Source organism: Caretta caretta, chromosome 14, assembly GCF_965140235.1.
Source record: "Caretta caretta isolate rCarCar2 chromosome 14, rCarCar1.hap1, whole genome shotgun sequence".
Classification (NCBI taxonomy): domain Eukaryota; kingdom Metazoa; phylum Chordata; order Testudines; family Cheloniidae; genus Caretta; species Caretta caretta.
Window position 1 is genome coordinate 42,259,195 of NC_134219.1, and position 6,943 is coordinate 42,266,137.

The 6,943-nt window shown below is 50.5% G+C and overlaps 1 pseudogene; it reads right to left on the reverse strand.

Moving 5' to 3' along the window:
- LOC142069256 (zinc finger protein RFP-like) overlaps nucleotides 1-3,213 on the reverse strand; it is a 137,270-nt pseudogene extending 134,057 nt beyond the window's left edge.
- Between the last annotated feature and the right edge of the window lie 3,730 nt (nucleotides 3,214-6,943).

Sequence of the window (6,943 nt, forward strand, 5' to 3'; positions counted from 1 at the left end):
GGTTATTTAGTTGCGAAGAAATATACAATGGAAATGTAATTACAGGGGTATATGCAATCTACATGTAAGATAACAACAAACAGCCTTTATTAGTTTTCATGAAGTTTCCACATCAGACATCTTCTCATCTTAACACAACCCTAAATTGAAGTGTGTGTTAATCTAATTACCAAGGCCTACAGAATGGAAAGGTAATGTAATAATAAACAACAAGATTTAGACAAGTAAAAACAATACACTTAACATCTCTGGTTTGATCTCTGTCTGCACCAGTGAATTGGCCTGAATACACATTGATACACTTAACCCTTCTTTGATATTCGGACACAAGTGAACTAGTGCTCTGCTCTGAGCTGGTCTGTCAGAGTCACATAGGCAATGTATTTTGCACACTGTAATTGCCTTTGAATTACAAGTTCCCAACTGGCAAGAAGGAAGATCAGCATCATGTGGCCAGCAGAGCTCCCAAATTACTGGATTAGTGGAAAATTCACTATTTTCCCTGATTTCCATTGCTTTTGCTGTCGTGCTTCAAAAGGAGACAGCTATTCACAGACACACGTGTGACTCTTCTGCCAGCAAACATGCAGCAAAGTCAGCATTAGAAGCCTTGACTTCAAATGTCACCTCTCTTTTTTGTTCTTTATATTTCCATGCACATCACAACTCGTGTCACAAATACAACACGAGATCCCCTGCCCGAGATAGCAGAGAAGTATCAGACACTTTCTCCCCCTGATTACAAAGTATTTGAGAGGCTGCACAAGGTCACTTCAGGTGGAACTGGGAAAAGAACCCAGCTCTCCAATATGGAAAACCCAGGTGCTAGCCACTCATTCCTACTGCCTTTGGGTTGAATGCATAAAATAGATATGATCTGGTTAGCACCACTGCACAACAGAGCCAGGCACAGAACCTTGGAGCTCTGACCTCTAATCTGGCTCGTAAGCATTTGTGTACCTGATGGAACAGTGTGTCAAGTCCCCCAACAGGGATTGGCCTCAGAAATAATGGTGGGGGACCGGGGAGGTCATGTTACAAATCCTGCTGCTGTGGGAGTGGGGACTGAGGGGTTCCATGGGGTATTAAAAAAAGAAAACTAAAATATATAATTTAATTCACCCGCTCGTTGAAAATGTTATAAGCAATTGATTGAGGGGCAATGTGCCCTGAAATCCTGGTATTCCAGATTGAAAACATCAGTCTCAAAATATGGGCTGGGATTTTCTCAGGAGCCAAGTCCCCATTGAATTCCTGCCCTGAAGCCCTGGGGATTGCACTGGTTGGACAGACGTGGTCTAAGAAGCATTAGGGCCAAGCCCCATTAGACAGGCTGATTTGTTGTTAGAATGGTTGGGCTTTGCCCTAGTGCTGTCCTGAACACTCTCAGCAGCAATGCCTTCCGGGTAGGTATCTACAGTCCCAGTCCCTAGAAAGATCACCGAAGCAGTGGATCCTGAGAGATTTGAAGATGCTGCACTGTGGGACTCATGGAACCGCTGTGGTTGGTCCTTGCCCATGTACACCGCAGAACAGGTCAGACTGACCCAGGTCAGCACAGCCCAGGAGTTAGTTTTGCTGCAATCCAGTGTAATCCCAGTGGTAAATGACATGGACCCCTGAGCTGTCTGGAGCCCTTTTGTGTGTGGATTCAAGGTGCTGGGGGAGGGGGGACGGAGGAGGTTTGTGCATTATTTAGCACAGTCACCTCCTGTGCCGGCATCTGAGTTTAACCCCTTCATCCCAATGAGAAACCTCATCTCCCTGCTGGGCCTGGGATGTTTGTCAAAGAGTCTAAGGTGCCACAAGTACTCCTTTTCTTTTTCCTTCCTAATGGCCGCACTTCATCACTGCTCAGTGCTGTTGTGGGGTGGCAGGCTGGTCTAGCAGTTTGGGCACTGGAGTGGACCTTCGGATATCTTGGTTGTATTCCCAATTCTGCCACTGACCTACTGCATGACCTTGGACAAGTCACTGCCCTCTCTGTGCCTCAGTTTCCCTTCCCCACCTCTTGTCTACTTCGTCTGCAAACTGTTCAAGGTGGGCATTGTCCCTCATTGTGTTTTATGCAGGGCCCAGATCTCATTTGGGGGCTGTGGGGACTGCTGTGATCCAAATAAAACTAATAATAAGTTCTATGATACAAATCAGTAAGATCAACAGCTTGTAACTTCCCCATCTCCAGCCTGAAGGCAGCATTCTCACATAGACCGGCCTGCAGCTCTTGTGATTCAAGCCTCACTGATCATTTAACCGCTTCTGTTCTGTAAAAAGCAATTTTCCAATGTGCTGGGGGGAGGGGACTTGACACCTGGCTCTGCCCAGGCCCCACCCCGACTCCACCCCTTTTCCCAAGGCCCCACCCCAAGTCTACTCACCCCATTCTGCCCCATCTCCGTAGGGTGCCAATGCTTACTCCTCCTCCTCTCCCCTCAATAGCCCCCACAGCTGAGCTTGACAGGAGGGAGGCATGGAGAGGCACTGATCAGCAGGGCCTGACAGCAGTACCCACGCGGTTGGCACCTATGATAAAAAAGTTCCCTTATTTCACCAGGGGAAGCTGGTTTTAATAAGGATTCCACTTCTTAGATAAAAGTCTCCCATGTCAGGTATCTTGAAAGACTATTTTTTGCCCTTCTTGCCACTCTCCCAGATCATCTATTTTTCAGTAGTATCTCCCATTCAATGAAGGCTTTGGAGAGCTGAATGATGCAGATACACTTGCAACAGGCAACTTCCGGTGAAATGAACCTTGTAACCAAAGTTATTACCATTACATTTGACAGCAACTCCCTACCTTGTACTCCTGCGCAGCTTCCTCTGTAGGAACCACCATGTGAGCTCTGTGCACTTGGGATCTGTCGCACACCACACAGATGGGGGTTTGATCCTCTTCACAGAACAGTTTCAGAGCCTCCTGGTGTTCCCCACACACCCTGCCCCCTTCTGCTCCTTTCGCTGCCTGAAAAGTCAGCCCCTTTGGCTATTTCTACATTTGCCAGCTGCCTGTTGGGCCTGAGGTTTCTCTGTTGCACAGTTTCTCTGCACTGAGGGCAGGAGGCGGCTGTGTCAGGTCCCTCCCAGCACTGGGCGATGCAGGCGCGGCAGAAATTGTGCCCACACTCCAGAGTGACAGGGTCTGTGAAATACTCCAGACAGACGGGACATGTCGCTTCCTCCTGGAGACTTTCCACGGGGCTCTCTGCAGCCATGGCTCCCTCTGGGCAGTGGGACAAGGTTACTTTCACTTTCCTGAGGTCAGGAAGGTAGGGGCAGGCTGGGGGTGGGGGTGCTGTACCAGCACTGATGGTGAAAAAAATCCAAATAAAAACAAAAAACAAAAGCCTGGCCCCCCAACTGCCCCAGCCAGGGCCCCCACAATGGCAGAGCCAGACCCCCACGCCTCCACCCCACTCTGGGCCCCATGCGACACCCCCCCCCCACACACACACACACACTGTCCATGCTAAGGCCTCCACCATACACCCCCACACACTGTATATACCAGCACCCCCTACTCATTCTGCATTCAAATCCCTCCCCCCATACACTCTGGGGACCCCCTGAAGCAACACCTCTCTGTGCCCCGCCAGAAACCCACACAGCCAGTGTCCCCTTTGCCCCTCTTACCCCCTCCCCCCCACACGATACCACCAGTCCAGTGTGCCCACCAGGACCCACCAACCAACACTAAGAGAAAGACAGGCCAACACACCGAGCAGAACTTTTAATATTTTTTTAAAAAAAGAAACAGAAAAAAAAAGCAGGGGAGCCGACCTGAGGTGCAGCCAGTACACACCCAGAGAAGATCCCCAGTAGACACCCCCTCCCAGGCTGGTGCACCCCAGATAACCAAAGACTGACCAATAATTAGCACAGGGCAGTGGGTGCCACTCCCCTCCCCCCACCAGCCCAGTCGAGCCACCCCCAGCCCAGCTGTGCCAACCCCCCAACTCGCGCAAACCCTGCTGCAGCCTCCGCCTGCCCCTCCCCCACACAGCCTGTGTGTCCCCCCGACCCCAGCTGCCCCACAACAGCCCCCCCGCCCCGGTGCACTGCAACTGCCAGGCCAGCAGGGCAAGGGCAGGTTAAATCAATGCTGCTCTGCTGCAGGTACTGCTATCCCCCCCTCAAACCACAACGCCCGCCCCCCCCCAACCAACAACCTCCCTGCCATGAACCAGGCGCAGCAAAGCAAGCTGGTGCCTGGGGTGGCCCTGCTGAAGGGCGGCACTCCGGCAGCAGCCCCGGCGGCAATTCGGCGGCAGCCCCTCTCCGTTGTTTCCCAAGGCTGCAATTCACTTCACCTCTGGGTGTCCTCGATCCCACCTGCCACATGGGGCTAATGCTGACCCTGCCTCCTAGGCTGAATCCATTCATGGCTGTGTGGTGATGGGGGAAATGGCGATACCAAGGTGAGTAGATTTGGGCTGAATTACTCCACAGTCTGAGAGTGAGAGCCAGCTCCCTGCAGGGGGCACGGGAGAGTGAGGGACTCAGGCCAGCTCCGCATAGAGGGGGGTCAGGGCTTTAGCCCTGCAGCTTCTGCCGCTAGGGCATCTGGGGGTCCTGAACTGGGGGCTTCAGCCCCACGTCTTCTCCCAGGGTCCAGGGCTTCTCCCACCCACCCTGCGCGGCTTCTGCCGGGGTCCGTGGCAGTGTTCCCTGTAATTTTTTATGTCCATGTGCGGAATGACTTTTGTTATGTGCACCAATATGGAGGTGTGTGGTAGGGCTGGGGCCAAGCGGTCTCAGGGGGGCTCAGGGCTGGGGCATAGGGTTCGAGTGTGGGGCAGGTGAGGGCTCTGGCTGTGCATGTGGGGTTAGGGGGTCAGGCTGGTGATGAAGGGTTTGGGGTGCTGGCTGCCCCGGGTACTACCCCCAGCCCTCTCTCACCGAAGCAGCTTGGGGCCACTTGAGAGGTGCCTCTCCATGGTCACAGCATCTCCAGTGGCTCAGCCGGGGGCATCTGTCCCCCAGCCAGAGCAGGTCTGGGCTAGGCTTGGTGGGGGTCAGGGAAGGGGCGTAGCTGAGAGAGAATTTAGGTCCGGGGTTTCTCCTTTATCCCCACCCTGCCCAGTGCATCTCCTGCTGGGGTCTGGAGCTTCTCCTCCCCCTAATCTGCCACTGCACCCATCCAGCCTGTGCGCATAGGAGCCCTGCAGCATGCCTGGGTGATTTCAAACGGCCTGGGGCTCCCGGCCACCGCTACCAGGACCACCGCAGTGGTGGCAGCCAGGGTCCCCAGGCCGTTTGAAATCTCCTGGGCCCCTAGGCAATTGCCCACTTGCCCCCCCGCCCCCAGTGGCCCCTGGTGGGTGAAAGGTGTAACTGCAGCACGTCTCTGGCGGAATGTATTTTCTGCAGAGAAAAAGAAAATTCTGGATGGCACATGAATTCTGTGCCTACGCAGGGGCACAGAATCCCCTGAGCAGTGTTTGATGGCTTGTGTTGCTCTCCCTTTTATCTAATCCCCGGTAAATGCAGTTTCACCCCTTTTAATTATTTATTTTATTACTCTCATTGTTCTTAGTTCACCATCACTTTGGGTAAGACTGTGTAGAGGTATGTCATTGTGCTACCTGGTTCACGATTGACTTACTTCGCCCATGTTCACTAAGGGCACTGGCCTATTGTTGGTTTAAAGCCCCTTAAACGGATGAATGTAGCAGCTTCCCTTTGTCCAGGTTAACGGTTACACATGAGAGCAAGACACAATAGCAAAGAGAAGACCCGAGGCCACTCTGGAATTTTTGTGTTGTGTGTGTGTGTGTGTGTGTGTGCGTCCACACGCGCACCCAGTCACAAGTTGACTGAGAGAGTTTGGAGCAGTGAGCAAAGGAAGATTTCTGAGGTTTTTTTGGATGGGTGGGATGGTTTGGTGCCTCCTTAGATAATGGAAACAGAACTTCCTACATACTTTGTAAATACACTAGATTGTATGAAAGATACCAGACTCATCATCAAATTCTGCTCTCAACTAGAACAGTGCGCAGGGCCTTCAACATCAGCCATCCACTCGGGTCAACCTAATAACACACTCTTGTATGAAATCTCTCTCAGAGGCAAATTTCTACTGTAATTTTAACTAAACATAGATATACAGTAGTGATAACCCCAAGAAATCATATGGTACATCATGCCTCAAAGAATTATGATTTAAAACCAAATATGTTTGGGGTTCTTTTCGTGTTTTGTTTCTGAGCCTTTAGGGGTGCATTAGATTCATATTTTCACTTTTTTTCCAAAACCACAAGTTAAATTTTTTTTATTGGTATACTTAGTGAAAACTGTGATTCTCAAGCAACCATTTGATTCCAGAAGCTTGTGCTTTCAGAATAAAAACACCAAATACTGCCACCCTCATGGTAAAATGGCAAGAGTCGGTAACACTGGTGATATGTATTTGGCTATCTAGACACACATGACACTGGTATCAATGACAATTGCACTGAATACAGCTAAGGACATGGTTACATTCTGTTTCTGGATACCAGGCCGTAGCTTGCAAGCTGAAATTGCAACCATTGATTGACTGTTACTGCTCCAAAAGGTTCCATATATCTGAAATGGCTTTATGTTCCTATGACAATTAATACCATTTTGGACTTCCAATATTATGAACTTTTTATACCTTTTAATTAAAAATAATAAACCTAATGTCTGTAACTAATCCTCCCATTCTGTGAACACTGAAGCATATGCTTTTTGGAGGTAGCTGCCCTGGGACATGTGTAAGGTGATCAGTAGATACTGCCAGGCTTATGGCCTGAGGACATCCTCATTTTTTGTACCTCAGTGGTGGCCACCCTATTTCAAAGCCTTCGCTGTCCTTCATTCTCACAAGTTTACTTTTTTTCCCCTTCCAAACAGGGGTATCGTTTGCTGGTGCCCCTCCAACCTTGGTTCCCCCGCCCGCAAAATTTTCATAGCTCTTTGCCAG